The sequence below is a fragment of the Poecilia reticulata genome, unplaced genomic scaffold, assembly GCF_904066995.2.
Source record: "Poecilia reticulata unplaced genomic scaffold, P_reticulata-male-v2 Scaffold_30, whole genome shotgun sequence".
Taxonomy (NCBI): Eukaryota; Metazoa; Chordata; class Actinopteri; order Cyprinodontiformes; family Poeciliidae; genus Poecilia; species Poecilia reticulata.
This window is the reverse complement of record NW_027675128.1, coordinates 173,638-193,883: the sequence shown is the minus strand read 5'-3', so window position 1 is coordinate 193,883 and position 20,246 is coordinate 173,638. Positions and strand designations below refer to the sequence as shown.

The 20,246-nt window shown below is 41.2% G+C and overlaps 1 pseudogene across 1 annotated transcript; it reads left to right on the top strand.

The window, feature by feature from the left end:
* Positions 1 to 10,067: 10,067 nt before the first annotated feature.
* LOC145550274 (NLR family CARD domain-containing protein 3-like) lies at positions 10,068 to 15,455 on the top strand (annotated as a pseudogene). Its single transcript, XR_014086182.1, has 3 exons — positions 10,068 to 11,182; positions 11,916 to 12,500; positions 14,778 to 15,455. The product of XR_014086182.1 is annotated as an NLR family CARD domain-containing protein 3-like (transcript).
* The last annotated feature ends 4,791 nt before the right edge of the window (positions 15,456 to 20,246 follow it).

The window sequence follows — 20,246 nt, the reverse complement described above, 5'->3', positions numbered from 1 at the left end:
CGGACTGAAATTAAATTCTTACCAGCAGCTCAAAGGGAGAATGTGAAATGTATTTTTGATGTTCTTAGAGATGTTTATGGTTGTATGCATTCAGAATTTCACTTCAGCGTAGATTCTTTAACCGTAAACAATTTGAAGGAGAATCATTGATTGATTATTCTCATGCTCTTATGGACCTTATGGATCAGATAATAAAAAATGATGCACAAGCAGCCTTAAACTCCTCTACAGATCTACGTGACCAGTTCTGTGATGGTGTGAGAGAACAGGCTCTTAGAATGAGGCTAAGAGATCTGGTTCATGTTAATCCGGAATGGACGATTCGTGATGTTAGAGGAGAGGCCATTAGGTGGATGGCACAACATGAAAATCAGTCATCTAAACACAAATCTAATAATCCAATTCTTGACGAAAGTTTGTCTCCTGTGAAAGCTCAGTCTCTCGCACTTCTGAATATGGGGAATTGTTGACTTTGTTAAAAGCTCAGCAGGCCCAGTTAGAACTGGTCATGAAGGCTTTGGCCCCTCAAACTTTACCTCCCCTAGAACTCGCAATTTTCGTCCTAGACGCACTGCTGATGGAAAACCAATTTGTTTCAGATGCGAACAAGTGGGCATATTGCCAGAAATTGTACGGCTTTTGTTAGCACTGAGCCTAAACAAGCTATTCCTCCTAAGCAAACGGAAAACTAGAACCCGCCAGTGTGCAGAGCCAAACATTGGTGGGCAGTTTCATGGCTCTATTGACAATGAATCAAGTCCATGTAATTTAGTTGGTGAATGTCCACAGGGGGAGGTGGAATTTGCTGGGGTGAGGATAAATTGTTTGTTGGACAGCGGCTCTATGGTGACCACTGTAACAGAAAGTTTTTTAAAAACAATTTTCTCATTTGTCTGATAAAGAACTAAAGGACTGTGGTTGGTTGGGTTTAAAGGCAGCAAATGGGTTAAAGATTCCTTACCATGGCTATGTGGAGCTCGATGTTGTTGTGTTGGGGGTGTTGCTTCCTTGTCGAGGTGTATTAATAGTTGAGGATCCAACAGACAGCTACATGAGACAAAAGAAACTGAATGTACCTGGTGTTTTGGGGATGAATGTGTTTGAACCTCTTTACCACAGCTGTATAGGCTGTATGGCTCTGACCTTTGGGAAGCACCTGTACTCAAGTCAGCACCTCGGGATGGAGAAGAATGCTGAGATACTGCCAAATGATGGAAGTGATGGTCAGCTCCCCTGACCCTCATCAGGTCAGAGTGCAGGGTAGGAAACCTTTCTGTGTTCCAGCTGGTAGCCTCTGTCATGTGCCAGTGACATGCCCACAGATGCCGTTACACCAACCAATCGATTTGTTTGTTGAACCTCTGGGTCCTGAAGGGGGTAGCCTCCCGGAGGATTGTTGGTTTCACCTTCTTTAGTGAAGGCGGCAAAGGGTGGTGCCTTCATTCCCATTACTAATGTAGGAAAATCTGATGTGTGGTTAACACCTCGTAGAGTTGTGGCCACTGTTCAAACTGCTACTCTGTGACAGATGATTCTAAGATTCAGGTTTCTGTTGACTCTCACAGTTGTATGGCATTAATTGCTAGTCATGAAACTACTGTGTCTAACACAGACTTGAATTTGCCCGAGTTTGAAAACCTGCAGGGTAAAGAGAAACAACAGGCGAAGGAATTGTTGTTAAAATATAACAAAGTATTTGCCAGAGCGATCTGGATGTGGGTAGTACAAACTTAATAACCATGAGATCCCCCTGCTGGATGAAACACCAGTGCGACAACCTTATCGACGCATTGTCCCTTCTCAGTATGATTTAGTTCGCAATCATATTCAACAGCTACTACAAAGTCATGTTATTAGGGAAAGCAGCAGTCCATATGCTTCACCAATAGTTTTAGTTCAGAAGAAGGATGGAACGTTGCGCATGTGTGTGGACTATAGACAACTAAACTCTAAAACCAGAAAGGATGCATTCCTTTACCCAGAATTGATGAATCCTTGGATGCTCTGGCTGGGGCACAGTGGTTCACAACACTAGATTGGCAAGTGGGTATAGTCAGGTAGAGATGGCTGAGAAAGACAAGGAAAAAACAGCTTTTTGCACTCCATTTGGATTATTTGAGTTTATCGCATGCCTTTTGGATTGTGTAACGCAGCCCGTGCTTTGCCGCGTCTTGTGGAACGCTTGTTTGGAGATTGCCTGTACCAGTCATTACTACTGTACTTAGATGATGTAATTGTCTTTTCATCATCAGTGGAACAACATTGGAAAGATAAATCAGGTATTTTCCAGACTAGAAACCCAGGGGCTAAAGGTTAAGTTGTCAAAATGTCATTTTTTTCAGAAGAGGGTTAGATATTTGGGTCATGTGGTGTCAGAAGAGGGGTCTCTACTGACCCAGACAAGGTAGCGGCAGTACGTGACTGGAGGCAACCTGCTACTTTAGCTGAACTTCGTTCATTTTTGGGATTGCCAGTTACTATCGGAGGTTTATTGGTGGTTTTTCGAACATGGCTTCCCCTTTAAACCGTCTTGTTGCTAGAATGCTCCCTCCTGGAAAAAAAGGCAAAACCCCCAAGAAGCCCTTGGGTGGCTTCTGGGATGAGGAGTGTGAGCAGAGTTTTCACAAGCTCAAAGCTGCATTAATAACAACTCCTGTTCTTGCCTATGCAGACTTCCAGAAGCCATTTGTTTTGGAAGTAGATGCCAGCCATGCGGGGTTAGGAGCAGTACTTTCTCAAGATCATGGGGGTAGATTGCGCCCTATAGCGTTCGCTAGTCGCAGTCTGAAGCCCACCGAGCGGAATATGAATAACTACAGCTCCATGAAGTTGGAGCTTGTTGCGCTTAAGTGGGCTGTTACAGAAAAGTTCAGAGAGTATTTGCTGGGTAATAAATGCACAGTTTTTACAGATAATAATCCATTAAGTCATCTGGCTACAGCAAAGCTCGGAGCAACAGAGCAGAGATGGGTTTCGGAACTGGCAGCGTTCGATTTGACTTTGAAATATCGTCCTGGTTCTCAAAACGCCAATGCAGATGCATTGTCCCGTCAGCATACCACACATAGAGAAGCAGGGGCTGGCTCTGGTATATGTGAGGGGTTTGCTGGAGTACAGGAAGAGATCAGTGTCTTACCTGGTTTGTCAGGTGCTGACCTGTGTACATTGCAGCGTAAGGATCCCAACATCGTTCTTTTATGCAATTTTGGACGAGGGGTAGGATGCCTGATGCTAAAGAGAGGAATGACCTTGATAAAGTTACCCGGAAATTGGTTCGGCAGTGGAATCGGTTTAGGGAGCGAGAATCGATCCTTTATCGCTGTGTTCAGGTCTCTGATGGGTAGACAGAGGTTGAACAGGTGGTGTTACCTCAGTGTTTGCAGGAAGGTGTCCTCCGTTCGCTTCATGATGATCATGGCCATCAGGGGGTGGAGCGGACTTTGCAGCTAATTCGGTCCCGGTTTTATTGGCCCAATATGTACTCAGATGTAGAGCAGTGGTGTAAAAACTGTGAGAGATGTGTGGTGTCAAAGGCTGTGTTGCCCAAAGTTAAAACCTATATGGGAACAATTAAAGCATCTAGACCTAATGAGATTCTGGCAATAGATTTTACAGTTTTAGAACCTGCTACAGACGGCAGAGAAAATGTCCTTGTAATGACTGATGTTTTTTCAAAGTTTACACAGACTGTCCCCACAAAAGATCAGCGTGCCAGTACTGTTGCAGAGGCACTGGTGAAGCACTGGTTTCAACTTTTTGGGCCCCTGTCCGGATTCATTCTGATCAGGGGAGAAATTTTGAGAGTAAGTTGGTTCATCAGCTCTGCAAAGTTTATAAAATTGAGAAAAGCCACACCACTCCTTATCATCCTGAGGGGAATGGGCAGTGTGAGCGTTTTAATCGCACTTTACATGATTTGCTAAGAACTCTTTCACCTGAACAGAAACGCAGGTGGCCCCGGCACATTCCCCAAGTCACCTTTGCATATAATACAACTGTCCATCAATCCACTGGTATGACGCCTTACTTTTGATGTTTGGTAGAAAACCACAGTTGCCTGTGGATTTATTTGTGGGTGTGGGTGAGAGTGATGGAGGACCTGACCTGCCCTTGGAAGAGTGGGTTGAAGAGCACCAAAAATCACTCCATGCTGCCTATGAAATGGTGTGCCAAAAGGTAGAGAGTAGAAGGGCTCAGAGACATCAGGATGAGGATGTGGCGCCAGATTTTCTGGAAGGAGACTTGGTGTATGCGAGAAACCATTCAGTGAGGGGTCGCAGCAAAATTCAGGATTTTTATGATTCAACTCCCTATCAAGTGGTTCGTCCACCTTCTGAGCGAGGGGTAGTGTACTCTATAGCACCTGTGGGTCAGGAGGGGCCCCTCCGTCAGGTCCATAGGGTCGAGCTTAGAAGTGTCCCTGAAAATAGTGGGGGGGAAGGGTATCAGAGAAATGGTTTGGAAGATGTGCGGACAGATATTGAGGTGGGTGATGAACCAGTGGTGGATTTGCCTGAATCTGAGATTCAATCAGAGGCTGAGAATGATGTTATTCCTGTAGATGTAAATTCTGATGATCAGCCTCTTTCTGGCAAAAAGCCCGCACAGGAGATTGACACCGCCATCATCCCTGAGCCGAGGAGGTCAGCTCGGAAAACTGCTGGACAGCATTCCAACCCTTACAGGCTGCCCTGTCCTGTGCTAAAGAAATGATTCAGTTATTGGGCAATAGTTTTTTATGTACATCGTCGGGTCGCCGATGCATAATGATGGGGGGGAATGTAACAGGTGGAACCACCAGGGGTCGCTGCCTCCACATCTGAGCGCCCATAAAAGGGAAGCTGTCGGGACTGGTGGCAGATTGTCAATCTCCTCTGTGTTGGACCAGGTGTGTTGGCCCACGCCTTCCACTGTTTGTCATCAGGTTTGTGTGTGTTTTTTATTGTAAAGACAAAACTCTTTTAATTTGATTTATATCAACTCAGTGTTTGGTGTTCTTTATATAGGGTCACACTACATGTTGTAATTTGACAAGTGCTTTACCTGGGCGTGTGGTTGATCGACGCTGCAGGTAGGCTTTGTTTAATTTTTAATTGAATTGCATGGTTATATTTCAAAGATTTAATAGGCGTTTTGGTAATTTTGTTTCTTTGTTTTTTGCAGTTGTTGCTGCACCCTGCTGTTCCTTTTGATTTCCTTTGATTTCCTTTTCCATAGTTTTTCATTTATTTGTTTACTTATTGTTTTGCAAATATACATCCTCTTATTTTGTACTAATAAATATTGTCCTTTTTATATTGGTTGTTTTATTGCACCACAAGTGGTCGACTTGCACCACAAGTGGTCGATATAACACTGTTCTGTTCACATTGTTACATTAGTGATTTGTAAAACTTGAGGGCAGAAGAGGAATTGATGTTTGAAGTGAAATAAATATAAATCTGCTTCTGGTTTGTTCATTTGCATGAGAAATTAAAATAATTAATAAAAATAAATATATTCTTTGAGAGAACAAATCAGCTTCCAGTTCAATCCGAATACTTTAAAAAATATATAGGAAAATGTGTATAAAACCGTGATTAAATAGTAGCTTCATAAATGTTTATATCTCAAATTAAGGTAGTAAATCAGATAAAACCGAACCTGGGTTCTGTTTAACCACTGCAGTACTGCGTGTCGCCGCTTGGTGTCGCTCTATCTCCATTTTTTTCCTGCTAGTCTAACGGAGCAGATTAAGATCAACCTGATTGATCTACAGGGAGTCAATCATTGGTTGGTTCTCATCCTGTTTGTTGTCCTTCATCTTCTGAAAACATCGGTATGGTTTTGGTTTTTATTAAACTGAAGAACATCGATTTGTTTCAGCCTCATCATGTTCTGGTTGGTTTTATTCTTCTAAATATCTAACAAATAAATACTTTTCATAAAGACACAATTGTGAATAGAATAGAAATTAAAACTGAGAATGAGAGATTCTAATGTTTTAATATTAATGGCAGTGAAGTGTTTGTATTGGTGTTGGAATCAGAAACAAATATTTTAATATTATTAATAAATATTTCAACAAGTTTTGCTTTAAATAATCCAAAACATCACGTTTTTTAAAATTCTTTATCATGTGTCTGAAAGTTAAACTCCAAACTTTTATTCTTCTTTTGAAAGGAATTAAATAAAGAATAAATAAATAAAACTTTTACATATTTTTATTGGTAAATTTAACATATTAAAACTTTGTAGCATATAAAACAGATTCATTCTGGACATTTTGCAAACATTTGTCATCTAAATATTCATGAATTAGCAGTGAAACCTGGGCTTGTATTTAAACGATAATCTCAAGTTTTCTGGCCATAAAGAAAAATAAAGTAAAAACTTTAAAATAACTACAACCTTTTGCTTTCAGTGATATTAAACTTTAATTAAGTTTCAATCCACATGCAGAATGACCTGCTTTAATGTCCACCAGGGGGCAGAGTTCTCCACACAAACAGTGTTTCCATCACGCTTCACAGATTCCAACAGGGATGCTCAATGTGGGGTCGGGTGCCAATTGTGGCCCTCGGATGGACTTTGTTTGGCCCCAGGCTGTGATTGTATAGTGATGCCAATTTGTCTATCAGATGGTCTGTCTAAGGGGAGTTTTAACTCCACTTTCTACTGGTTTCCAGTCCTGACTGGGTTTTTTCTCTTTGAGCTGCTGGACAGAACCAGAACTGGGCCTGGTTCTGGTTCTGGTTCAGAGCTGCAGCTCCTGATTTCAAGCAGGAACTCTGATTTTCTCTGAGTTGTCATCTGTAACTCAGACAACCAGCTGAGTTTGCTCCCAGTTTTATAGTGGAGTCAAACTGGTACCAGTAGGTTCTGAGTGTTTGTGGCCCGGCTGAGATATATGGGTTCTGGTTGGTGGATGGAAAATATTTCAATAAGAAGTCAATAATTTATTGATCAGAGAGGATTTATCTGGGCTTTTATCAGTAGATTGAATCAGTCTGTGGTGACAGAGGACAGCTGATCATATTTCAATCAATTATTGATCAATAATCAGTGATTGTGGTGACATAACAACACAGCGCCCCCTAGAGTATTTAAAAACATCCATAGCTGTTATTTAGACCTGAACTGAGTTAAAACATCAAAACCTGTAAAAACTATTGGACCAGATTTACACACCCAGCAGGAAGTCGGCCATTTGGGTTCAAATGTTTTGTTTTATTTTTAATTTCTTTATATTTTTGACATTTGACCTTACAAGTAAAAAGTTTACTAAAACTCTGAGATTTGGTTGTGAAAGCTCAGATGTTTAAGTTTCTTTTATACCAAGAAAACTTTCCTCCACTCCAACCATCGCTCTATTTCTGAGTTTTTAAAATAATTTAGCAAATATTTGCATAATTATTGGTTCAGTCACAGTAATAATTTACTTTTAATAGTAACTGTTTAAATGTTTAATATTTTAATCACTGAAATCTTTCACTGATATTTCCAGCCTTCATTTCTCCATTAGTCTGAACTTGTTTTAATGAAACAAATCAAAGTTCCTTGTGAAGTAAATAAATCTACTTGTTGTTAAATCTTTATTTTGGTTCAGTGCTAAATGTCTGTGTTTATGTAATATAAATGAACTGAGAGTCTCTTCAGAATCACTGCAGCTTTTCCTCTTTGGGTTGGTGGCAGGATTTTGACCTTTGACTCAAATGGCTGCAGTGAGTCTTTTAGTTTTCTAGTAAAACTGTAGCAAATGTGTTAAGTTGTTGTTTAGGCATCTGGGAACCGAAGTTGGGCTTTTCAAGCCAGAATAGCAGAAAACTAGAGGAGCTTTCTGCAGCTGATGCTGCCACCTGGTGGCAGGAGCCACACATTACAGTCAGATGGCAAAAAGCAAGAGGTGAAGATGTTTACATCTCAACCTGAAGGAAATCAGACGAACAGTCAGGAACGTCATTTCTTGTAAAGAAAGATGTGATAAATGTATTTTTATACCACAGATGTTTTTTAATAGTTTGCTCTGACATTGTAGCTTTCATGATTACATAATTATGTTTTTCTTTAGGGGTCTGTGCTTGTGTGTTTTAAATAAGTACTTTTAGGGTATTTATAGTTCCCATTCCAACTGCATAAAATAAACTATTCATGAAATAAAGTCTGAAACATAACGAATCTTCATGTTTTCCAGGTAAAAGATGGCAGAGAAACAGGATTTTGGTAAGTGATCAGAAGCAGAAATGAAGAATCTTAAAGGAACAAACTGACCAATCACAGCCTGTGTTGCTGCCATGTGATGAAGCTCAGCCTCAGTGTCTTTGTTTTCATGCTTCCTGTTCAGTGAAGCTCTGGTGAAACTAAAAGGAACCGAAGTGAAGAACAGGCCAGCAGCTCTGATACTTCAGGTGTTAGGTATTTTCTGAAACCTACATGGAAAAAGAGAACCACAGACAACGTATATGAGTTTTTAGCCGACTTCTGCAGAAGGAGAAAAACTCTATCAATTGCTCCTCCGAGCCGTTCATAGAGCGTTCTGAAAACCTTCAGTTTGTTTGTCTCTTTTATTAGCAGGGGAGAGAAAGGTGTGAACAGGAATGGAGGGGGTGAAACCCACATCCTATCTTCACAGTAGGATGTGAATTCAGACAGACAGAGGGGAGACACAGAAACTAAATTAACACATAGGTTCTACAGCTCAGGACTTTCCCAGGAAGATCTAAGTCACCATCTGTACAAACATGCTTGATTAAGGAAGATTTAATTTTGTCTCCCAAGTTTCAACAAGTTTGAACACTAAACCTCTAAATAAAAACTAGTAACATAAAATTATAAATGTAAGAATGATAACAAACATAATAACTCTAACATCAGGAATATTACTATATATACTGATTAACTTATCCAGTAATCACATCATTTATTAATAATATATGTCAGACATTCTGTGTCTTTTATTCCAACACTTGGTGTCAGATATGCTAAAGTTTAGAGATGGAGATGAAGAAAGAAAAGTGATGAAAATGTTAATCAGTCAATATTTTCATCACAATATTTACCAATAATATAATTTCCTTTATTCCTAAAATAGTGCAGCTCCATATTTAGAAGGTGTTTCTTTTATTGTTCTTCCTGCATTGAGGAAAGAAAGTGATGAACGAAAAGCTTCATTTGGTCTCATGTAGACAGAATAAGTGGTCGTCACTCAGATATGAGGCAGAAACACAACAACAGGTTTAGACCTGAGCAGCTGATCAACAGACTCTGAATCTCTGGATGGAGCAGCATGAATAGTTGATCTTCATCACGTTTTCTCTTAGACATCAGTTTGAATTAATTATGTTTCTGATTTCTGCCTGCAGAGAAAATACTTTCAAGGTTCTCAATGAGTTTGTGAAGAGAGTTTCTGAGGAAATCCTGAATCAGCTCCTTGATGGCCTTGAGGTAGATGTCATCTTTGAAAGTTCAGAGAAAGAAGAAATTCTTCCAAAGAACCAAACCAGAGCAAACAAGGCCCGCGACACCATCGATGCGGTGATGAAGAAAGGACAGAGAGACAGTAGATTGATGATCAAACGTCTTCTCAACATAGATCCTACTCTGTCCAACCAGCTGAGTTTGTCCTCCGACTCCTCTGATTTAGTTAGTCCCTTCACCAATCATGACTGGGTGGAAGTGAACTCATCCAACAGTGACTAATTATAACAAAAATAAATGGAGCATTATGGTTGCACTCCACCTGCTGGGCTGTAGGTCAGAAAATATAGAAAAGTTTTCTTGTAGATTGGCAGGAGGCGACTCTTAGTGTGAAAACACATTGAATGTTCAGCATGATGTTTGTAGTCCAGTCAATTTATTAACAAGCAAAGCGGCACCATAAATCTCCATGACTTGAATGTTTCATGATTTGAATGTTTCATGTTTCTTCTGAATGAAATCTTCCTCATGGTCTATAATTTGATTGAGTTCTTTCTTTAAACATCCTGATATAGAAACAATCAAATTAAAATTCAATCAATTGAGTCTTCCTTTTTTCAAGTGTTTCATCTTGTGTTTTATCTCTTTGTTCAGATTTTGATCGATGTCAACATGACCAACATGAGTCTCTTCTGGACACGTTCCAATCTATCTGTGAAGGCATTGCAATACGTGGAGAGAAAACCTCTCTGAATATTTACACAGAGCTCTACATTTTAGAAGGAGGAACTGCAGGGGTCAACCAGGAACATGAGGTCAGACAGCTTGAAACAGCATCCATTAATCAAGGAACAAAAATAAACCTGGAAGACTTCTTTAAATCCAACCCTGGTAGAAAGCAACGGATCAGAACAGTGCTGGCCATGGGAGTAGCTGGCATTGGAAAAAACACTGTTAACACAGAAGTTCACTTTGGACTGGGCTGAAGGCAGAACCAACCAGAACATCGACTTCATATTTCCATTCACTTTCAGAGAGCTGAATAACTTGAGAGAAGAAACTTTCAGCTTGGTGGAACTGATTCATCACTTCTTTGATCAAATTAAAGACACAGAAATCCACAGCTTTAAAAAGTTTCAGGTTCTGTTCATCTTGATGGTCTGGATGAAAGTCGACTTCCTCTGGACTTCAAGAAGAATCCTGTCCACCTCACTGGATGTTCTGCTGACAAACCTCATCACAGGAAAACTGCTTCCCTCTGCTCTCCTCTGGATAACCACATGACCTGCAGCAGCCAGTTTGATCCCAGATAAATCTATTGACAGGGCCATAGAGGTCAGAGGGTTCACTGACCCCCAGAAGAAGGAGTACATCAGGAAGAGATTCAGAGATGAAGAGGAGAAGGCCAGCAGGGTCATCGCCCACATCCAGAAATCAAAAAGTCTCCACATCATGTGCTACATCCCAGTTTTCTGCTGGATCACTGCTAAAGTTCTGGAGGAAATGATGAAGACCAGAGAGGAGGAGAGCTGCCCAAGACCCTGACTGAGATGTATATAGTGTTCCTGCTGCTTCAGTTCACAATCAAGGAGGAAAGGTATAAAGAAGGAGCTGAAGAAGCTCTAGAGAACAAGAAGCTGATTGAGTCTCTAGGTAGTCTGGCTTTAGATCAGCTGCTGGAGGGAAACTTGATCTTCTATGATAAAGACCTCAAACGGTGCGGCATCAACATCAAAGATGCTGCGTTGTTCTCAGGAGTTTTCACTCAGATGTTTAAAAAGGAGAGAGGAACGCGCAACATCTCCGTCTGTTGGGTACCAGGTTGTGGGGTTAGATTGTTTTCCTTTCCAGCACCACCAATGACCCAGAAGAGGGTGCCAGTGGGTTGGATCTTGGCAGGAGGGTGTGCTGACAGGCTCTACATGACACACCTGATTGGCATCATCATCTCCCAGGAGGAGTATAAGAACAGTGGGCTTCCAACACTTCTCTGCCAGAGTGTTGCCTTTAGTGGTACATCAGCCCACTGAGTTATTTCTCAGAAACGTATTTCAAGTTGTTTCTCCTAGTAGCCTTTTGACCAGTCTCTTGTTACCTTTTTCCAGGACATCTACAAGGTCTCTGGGAAGCCTTCCCCCAAGGATTACCCCTTCCTGTGACTCCCCTCTAGTTGGAAGCCCTCCGCTGTTCCTCCGAGCCTCCTCAGATCCACCTGTCCGCCCTCCAACGCCATAATCACCGTCGGTCTACCGACGTCCTCTACACTACTCCCTCTCTTGGCACCCACTCCCCTCTGCTGGACTTTACCTGCTTACTTTGGTAAGCACAACTTTATCCTGTAGTCTAGTCATTTCCCACCATCTTTATACTCGCCATCTCCATTTTGCCTGCAGTCGCCCCAGAGAGATTCCTGGACCCACCTTCCTTCCAGTGGCAATCTATCTCCTTGTACATACTGTAAATAAATTATTGCACTTACTGATCTCTTCGTGTGTGTTCCTGCATGTGGGTTCGAAACCTTAAATCCACCATGACACCGTCTACTCCTTTCTTCATCTGAGCATCCGGGAGTTTCTGGCTGCCATCTACATGCTCCACTGCTTCACCAGCAGGAGGTCAGAGGTGACCAAGACGTTCCTGGAGAATACAAAGAAACATCTCTAGATTAGTTCATGAAGAAAGTCATGGAGAAATCCCTTAGCAGTAAAATGGCCACCTGGACCTGTTTGTCCGCTTCCTTCATGGTCTCACTGTGGAGTCCAACCAGAGACTCTTAGAAGATCTGCTGGCTCAAACAGAGAACAGTCCAGAAACCTTCCAGAGAATCATCACCAACCTGAAGGAGATGAACACTAACAGAATCTCTGCTGACAGAAGCATCAACATCTTCTACTGTCTGGTGGAGATGAACGACGTCTCATTTTATCAGGAGATCCAACGGCTGCTGGATTTAGGGAAAGAGCTCTCAGAGACTGACTGTTCAGCTCTGGCCTCATGCTGCAGATGTCAGAGGTTCTGGATGAGTTGGACCTGGAGAAGTACAAGACATCAGATGGTGGACGACTGAGACTGGCTTCAGCTGTGAGGAACTGCAGAAAGGCTTGGTGAGTCCAGATGTTTTCATTGTGTGAATGCTGCCTCAGCACTATTATCCTCCTGTTTCTTCTTCTTTCTTCAAGTTGATTCTGGAAGTTTTGACCTTTAACCACTTCCTTCATCCTCTGGATGATTTCAGCCATTCAAACATCTAAACATTCAGTTCATCCAGGACAGCTGCAGCTTCTGGTTTTTAGACATTTTGATCTTTTTAAAATATTTAACTTTATCAGTTTTCAGGTTGAAATGAATAGAAAACCCTGAACTCTAGAAAATGTTTGTTTTCTCTAAGATCCAATCAGCCAGAGAGATGTTTTAAACTTTAATCTCCTCTTCACTCATTGAGCTGCTGCTCCATAATTCCCCTTTAGTATCTCGACTGTTTTTATAAAATAATTGTTTAGATTTGATGGAAATTTGGACCATTAAAATAAACCATTGCATTAATTATAAACTTTGTGAACAGTGTTGATCTTCTTCATCCCATCATCATCCTCACCTCTTCCTCCTCCTACTAGTTACCTCTGAGTTGGAACTGAGACCAAAATATGGTGATTGTTGTCTGGTTCCAGAAAAAGTCCTGATTCTGTCAGATCCTCCCAAATCTCTGAGAATCTGCTTCCAGAGCTGGAACCATTTTCCTCATCAGCTCTTCATCTGACGCCTTTGTTGAAGCTGTTAGCTGTCCTCCATGAAGACCTGCAGAGACATGAGCTTCGCCTCTTTAGACATCCCAGCCTCTTTAGTTCCTGGAGAATTTTCACTGCTTCACCATGAAGATGCTGCTGGACCCAAACGCTCCGTCTCCTCCAAGGGTTTTGCTCTTCAGCTCTTTAGGAGTTTAGCAACAATTCTTCTGACATCCAAACCTCTGAGACGATGGACAGACCACTGCAGAGACATGAGCTTCACCTCTTTAGACATCCCAGCCTCTTCAGTTCCTGGAGAACTTTCACTGCTTCACCCACAACTGGGAGCATCATGTGTCTGGTCTGCTCCCAGTTTCCTCTGTGGCATTGTGATGGACCGAGTTGAAACTAAAGTGTTGTGTTTGAATGAAAAACAAATTGTGCATAAAAGTTACCGACTTCAAAGTGTGGCCATGGATTCTGCAATCACACACTCCCCCACTTCCTGATCTTCCTCTGGCATCGAGAAAGTAATCAGCAATGGTGTTGTCTTTGCCGGGATGTAGTGAACCTTAAACCGAAATGGCTGCATAGCAAGATACCATCTGGTGATTCTCCCATTCGTGTCCTTCATTCTTTCTAGCCATTGGAGGGCTCTGTGATCAGTCTGAAGTGTGAATTCTCTTCCTAGCAAATAAAATTTAAATGAATCAAGGGCCCATTTAATAGCCATGGCTTCCTTCTCCACAGTTGCGTATCGCCTCTCTCTTGGTAGCAGCTTGTGACTGATGTAGGCAACTGGATGTTGGTCCTCTGGTGGTCCCTGCAGAAGCACTGCCCCAAGGCCTCTTTCAGAAGCTTCAGTCTGCAACAAAAAGTCTTTTGCAAAATCCAGTGAATGCAAAACTGGATTCTTACTCCGAGATTCTTACTCACATGTCATGTTTCTCACATGACATGTGAGAAACATGTCATTTTTAAGAACATGTTTCTCACATGTCCTTAAAAATGTGAAACTTTTTCAGATTAATGAGAGAAAATTTCTGAGATGAATCTTAATTGCCTGTTTTTTTCTCGTAAATATTTGGCTTTTGGGGCTCAGAAATGTCCTTGTATGTAAAAAATAATAATAATTTGAGTTGTAAAAATCACATTTTCAGATTAAAATTTCTAGAAAAAACAATGAAATTTCTAACTTTTGTCAAAAATGTTCTACTTTCCAAACAGAAATTTTCTATTTTTTTCTGGAAAACTTGAGCTTAATCTTGAAATTTGAATTTTTCTCTCAAATTTTTGACTTTTGGTTATCAGAAAACTCATTTATTCTTGGAAATTTCTGAAGGTAATCTCAGATGTTGTTTTTCTGTCTACATTGTTTGCATTTTATCACTGTATCTTTAAAAACTGTAATGGAATCGTTTTTCGCATCACCAGTCATGTGACCGGATGTTACTACTGGCAGAAACAACAAAGACGACAAACAGGAAGTGCAATGAGTGTGACGCATCGTTGTTTTAATAACTTATTCACATGTGATTTTACTGTTACTTATTCAATGTAAACTCTGATATGCTTTTGTTTTGCATTTCCTTACATCCTGTGGGAACTATCCGCTGACTGTTTCATCTTTTTAACGGTTCTGTTTGCCGCCTGCAGGTCCAGAGGAACAAGAGTAAATACCTGCAGCAGGCGGAGGAGGAGGAAGAGGAGGAGGAAGGACGAGCCCTCAGCCTTTGTGAGAAACCGAGCTTCCCGCCGCTCCGCCTATGCCTTCTCGCACACGCCCGGCTACGCCAACCTCATCTCGAGCGGCCAGAGCATCCGGCGGCGCGCGACGGCGCACGGCGGCGCCCAGGAGAGGCGGTGGCGGCCGGAGGTCGTCTGATCGGATGTCTGATCGGACGTCTGATCGGACGGCCGAGCGGAGCGAAGCTGCAGCAGGAGGATTTTATTTCTGCGGATGAGCCAGACAGGAAGTGATGGAGGAATCCCTCCCGGCGGGCTTTGCTCCGAACTAATGACTCGAAAACACTCACCGAAGAGACGGCCACCGCTACCAGGGGTCAGAGGTCACCCGCGTGACTCACAATGTCGTTTAACTCAGGATTATTTTTAAATAGAGACTTATTTTAGCAAGATGGCCGCCAGCGACTGACGGAAGCGGTTAGCGTTAGCGGCGTAGCCTAGCATCCACTGAACGCTTGGAGGAAACCAGCAGCTGCGTCATTCTGCTGGTTCTGTCCGTTGATCCCAAACCGATCCTTCACCTGAACCTGCAGCATAAAATCTGATCTTATTACGTTTTATTCTAGTGGAGGTGGGATGTAAACTACTGTGAGGCATTTGGTAGAAAGTTTTCTGTCATGTAAAAAAGTGAATGTGCTGAACCAGTTTGTAATCATCTGGAGGAGCTTCTTCCTCCTGAAGTGACTTTAACCCGTTTCTCCTGATTGTCCTCTTTACCTCATGTTTTACAGCTTTTCTGTGAAATTCTTCAGGATTTTATTAAAATGAACTCTGATGCTTCTCTTAGTCTTTTATTTTTAACGTTCTAACTTTAATCACGTTGTTGTTGGAGGAAATGTGGATTCTGTCTCTGTGTCTCATGTTTACTTGGCTGAGATGTTCTGTTTTCCAGGTTTGTCCTCAGATTCTGGGACATTTTAATCCAAACGGACGTTTCAGGTTCCGACATCCTGGATCCTCCTCATGATGATGGAGACGTGAACTGTAAAAACTGACCATCTCTTGGCACAGACTTAGTGGGTTTCTCCTGGAGAGAGAATCAGTCTCCTGGCTAAATGTCCCCTAGGGACGTTTCAGCTACACACCTATTGGATCAACCAGAACCTCCACAATCAGGCCCAGCTGACATGCAATGTTACATTATCTGTTTAAAAGCAGCAGATCTTATGATTTCCTGCCCCTCATATTCATCAACATTTAAATCTCCAAACACCAGATAAACTGAGATTATTTCCACATGACACTTAAATCTCACATGTAAAATTATTGATACATCTTTAATATCATCAATATCATTTTGGTCTTTGAAACTCTCATCTATACAACATATTTACCAATAAGCAAAATTTTAACAGTTTTTTTTACTTGTTTATATTTGTATGTTTTGAACTCATCATTCAGTCCATTCCAGACATTTACTCCACACACCGATAAACAAAAACTGTTTTGGTTGTTCGAATACATTGTTTTATTTTTCATTTCCTTCTCCTCCTAAACTATAACCCTCCTCTCTGTCACTAAACATTTCCTGTATGTTGGGTGGAAGTTGCTGATTTCTGACCTTAAACATGAATTTTATAGTTTTAAATGTTACAAAGTCCCAGAATTTCAGTTTATTTGATTTAATAAATAACTGGTTTGTTTCCCAACATCCCACTTTATGTATCAGATAGATTTTTTGTGTGACGTATAAAAGCTGTACATTTGTTTTGTATGTATTTCCCGTCCATCCATCCACCCATCCCATCCCATCCCATCCCAAGTTGAATGTATTGTCCAGTAAAAATCTAATCCCATCAGAGCATCTACACTTTTGGCTAATTTAGATTTTATCTGTGGTTTCCAGCTAAGTTTATCATCTGACACCCAAAAATTGATTTCATGGACTTGTTGTAAATCAACACTATCAATAGTTACTTTAATTGCATTATTTTATTGTTTTTTACAGTTTCCGAATATCATTAGTGATAATTTATTGTTTCTGAACCATTGTTGTAGTTTTTTCATTTCCACCTCTGAGAGGTTTGAATGTTTTCTCCAGTACAGAAAATACTTGTATCATCTGCACATATAATGTATTTTATAAGGTTTGTTACTTTGACTATGCCATTTATTTACAAATTGAACAGTTCGGGTCCCAAAATGATCCCTGTGGAACCCCACATGTTTAGTAAATCGGATTGTTGTGAGATTAGTTTTCATTGTATATCTAGTGTAACAGTAGTTTGGTTTCCTGACCACTGGGGGAACACTAGAAAGATATACCGAAAACGAGTTTGAATAAGAAGCTGTTCATGCTGTTACCTCGCGCTCTAGCTAAATAAAGAAGTACGGCTTTCCAACCGACGATTGCTTCTCCTGTCTTCCCTCATATCATGACACTGATTTTGATTATCTAGTTCTATAAACTGTTTCCTTTGTCCAAAGTAGCTTCTAGTATAATGCTTCCCCCTAATCCCAGACATTTCCAGTGTTAGTAAGATGTCATGATTGATGGTATCAAAGGCTGTTTTCAGATCTACAAATAAACCAATTGCAAATTTCCTTTTATAAAACTGTCTATGATTTATTCTGTTAACGTCATTCAGCTTCATGGTGTAACTGCATGGAGGCTGTTTGTTACAACTTAATATAGTTTTCTTCATAAATTGGTTTTAATTGAGCTCAGTCTGACAGAGAGACTTTGATATTGTGAGGTTGTTGTTGTAACTCGTTCATCAATGATTTTATCTTCTTATGTTTGCAGTTTAAGGAAATGAAGATGAAAGAGGAAGCCAGAGAAATCAAGTGTTAGGAAACTGAAGACTTTCTGTCTCAGAAGAAGCTCTGACTCCACCAGATCACCAACCAGCTCTGAGGATTAACCTTCACATCGTCTTAATAAATTGTAATTTTAAATAATTAATCAAAAGGTTTACTTTATGACATTCAAAATTATTGCTTAACTTTTGATGAACGTCATTAGAAGGGGACATTTTAGTTTGAACAGCTACAAAAGGGAAATAATACCTAAGCTACATTTCTGTTGACATGAATTATTCAAACTGCAGGGGACAGTAGAGAGTAGTGGCCAGTAGTGGTGTTTTGGAGGTTAAATAAGTCCAGAGTAAAGAATAAAACTTTTATTTTCACGCTTCAACTTGGTTTCTGCCATGCTAACTCTTGCTGTTTAACATCATTATTTTTTTGTTAAATCTATTATAGCAGATGACACATTTAAATATGTCTTGGCATGTTTCCTAATAACATCATTAAGATTATTAACAGTTAATGATAAGTGTGAACCGGAAGTGATGGGCACCATCTTGGTGAACAAAGGGCAGGTAAACCAGGACAAACTTACAACCTCCTAAATATTCAACAGTTCTATTTCATGCCTACTTACCGCCAGATGCGGTGGTTAAAGCACTGAATGATCACTCTTGCGCATGTACATGTCGAGAATCTTATACCAACATGGTCACGTGTGACCCCTGGTGACACCGGTAAGTCTATATAGTCACGTGACAATGACAGCTCAGTCCCTTTCATCTTCTCGTATGCAGTTGAATAGGTGGTAAGAATTTGATTGTTGCTTGTCGCTGGTAGCCTCGAGACTACGGTCAGCGCTGAGAGGATTTTCTCGCCCTCCAGAGGCTGCGCAAACTCTTCATTGATACAACTTTGTTCTTTGATTGGTAAGTCGTTTTTCTCTCTTTAATCGACTGGAGCGGCAGCTTGTTCGCTTCCCGCGTCAATTTTCCTGTTGCTGTTGGTACGGCGTTAGCCAACTCCGTCCGGCTTGTTGCTTAGCCGTATCGGCTTGCATTTGTGGCAGCTGCGTTTGGATTGCCTTTAGTTAATTGTATTGCAGCCGTTTTCAGGATTGTTTTTTTTTATATTGTGCCGCTGTGTTGGCTTGTCTTGTATTATTAGCATAGCCGCTTCGGCTTCTTTTTGTTAACGTTGTGCAGCCGTGTTCGGCTTGCCTCATACAATATTGCAACTGTGCTACGGTGGTCGTAGTGCTCCTTGCAGCTTTTTTTCTGCTTGGAACCCCTGGTGGCGTTTTCTGCTCGACCGGGTTCCATAGTCCATTAGGCTAAGTGTTAAGAGTGGTGATTTCAGCTCGACTGACCTTGTCTTGTGAGCGTGAGATGCTGGATGTGCCGTGCTGCAGAGTCTGTTTGGCACCTCTCTAGTTGGAGGATGGGCATGATCTGTGTCCCTCTTGTTGGGGCCAGTTCACCTAAACGAGGCCTTGACTGATGTGGCCTGCCCTAATTGTTCTGCTCTGCCCTTGTCCCTGCGTACTGCTCATTTGGCTGACTTTCAAGGTGCCAGCCAGCCTGTGAAGCGTATGGCTCCTGAGGCTATGGAGCCTCCACGTCAGAGGACCAAGAAGAGCTCCAGGGATTCAGAGGGCCTATCTGGGCAGGTGGCCCATCTTACTTCTGAGTTGGAGCAGATGAAAGCACTGCTCAAGTCTCTTAGAGACGTTGGTGGCTCTGTTCTCACTGGAGACCCAGACCCAGGGCAAAGCATGGGCAGGGCTCTCCGTTTTAGACGATGATACTATAGCCCTGGCAGCGTCTGGTACTGATTTTCAAGATCCGTTTCAATCTGGCTCGTATATGTCAACAGCTAGTTTGCGTATCTCTTCCTTCTCTCAGTCAGAAGAGGTTGATTCGATAGTGGGCACTTTGAGACTTGGGTGATTTGGGTCACTGTAGATCCATGATTGTGTTACATTTGTGCCAGATTATGGAATACTGGTGGTCGCCCATGGCGAGCGGGGACCATAAGGTAGTTTTTTTCCTGGAAATAACACAAATCAATGACCAATTGTGTATAATCAATGTATAGGAATTATTATATTAATTAAGTTACTCAGAAACAATGTTTACCCCCACTATTCATTATTTCACTTTAAGTGACTTTTATCTATATTTCTAAAGGTTTATATACAGAGTTGTACTCTCGGGAAGCTATGTAAACTTAGTATAGCAATTAACAAAACAACTGGTAAGGTTAATTAGGATTCCGCTTGAAAGCGGAATAGTGTGGATTATGTAAGAGTGGAATACTATTTAAGGAGTTGTTTTTGCAAAAGGATTTTGGCGCCTCTCTTGGTCAACCTGACTGACCCCTTTCCTTCCATTTGCGTGCAAAGCACAAATGGAACCAAAACTGATTTGGAAAGAATCCTTTCTGGACAAGATAAGATTAACAATCTGAGATAAATTGGTCTATTTGGCAATTCTGAGCAGATGTTGAGTTCATGAGGTCCCAATATTTTAAAGGTCGTCCAATACACACTCGGCATAAGGCGTGTTAGATTATTATGTTTGTTATCATTCTTACAGTTGTAATTTTACTTGTTTTATTTAGATGTTTAGT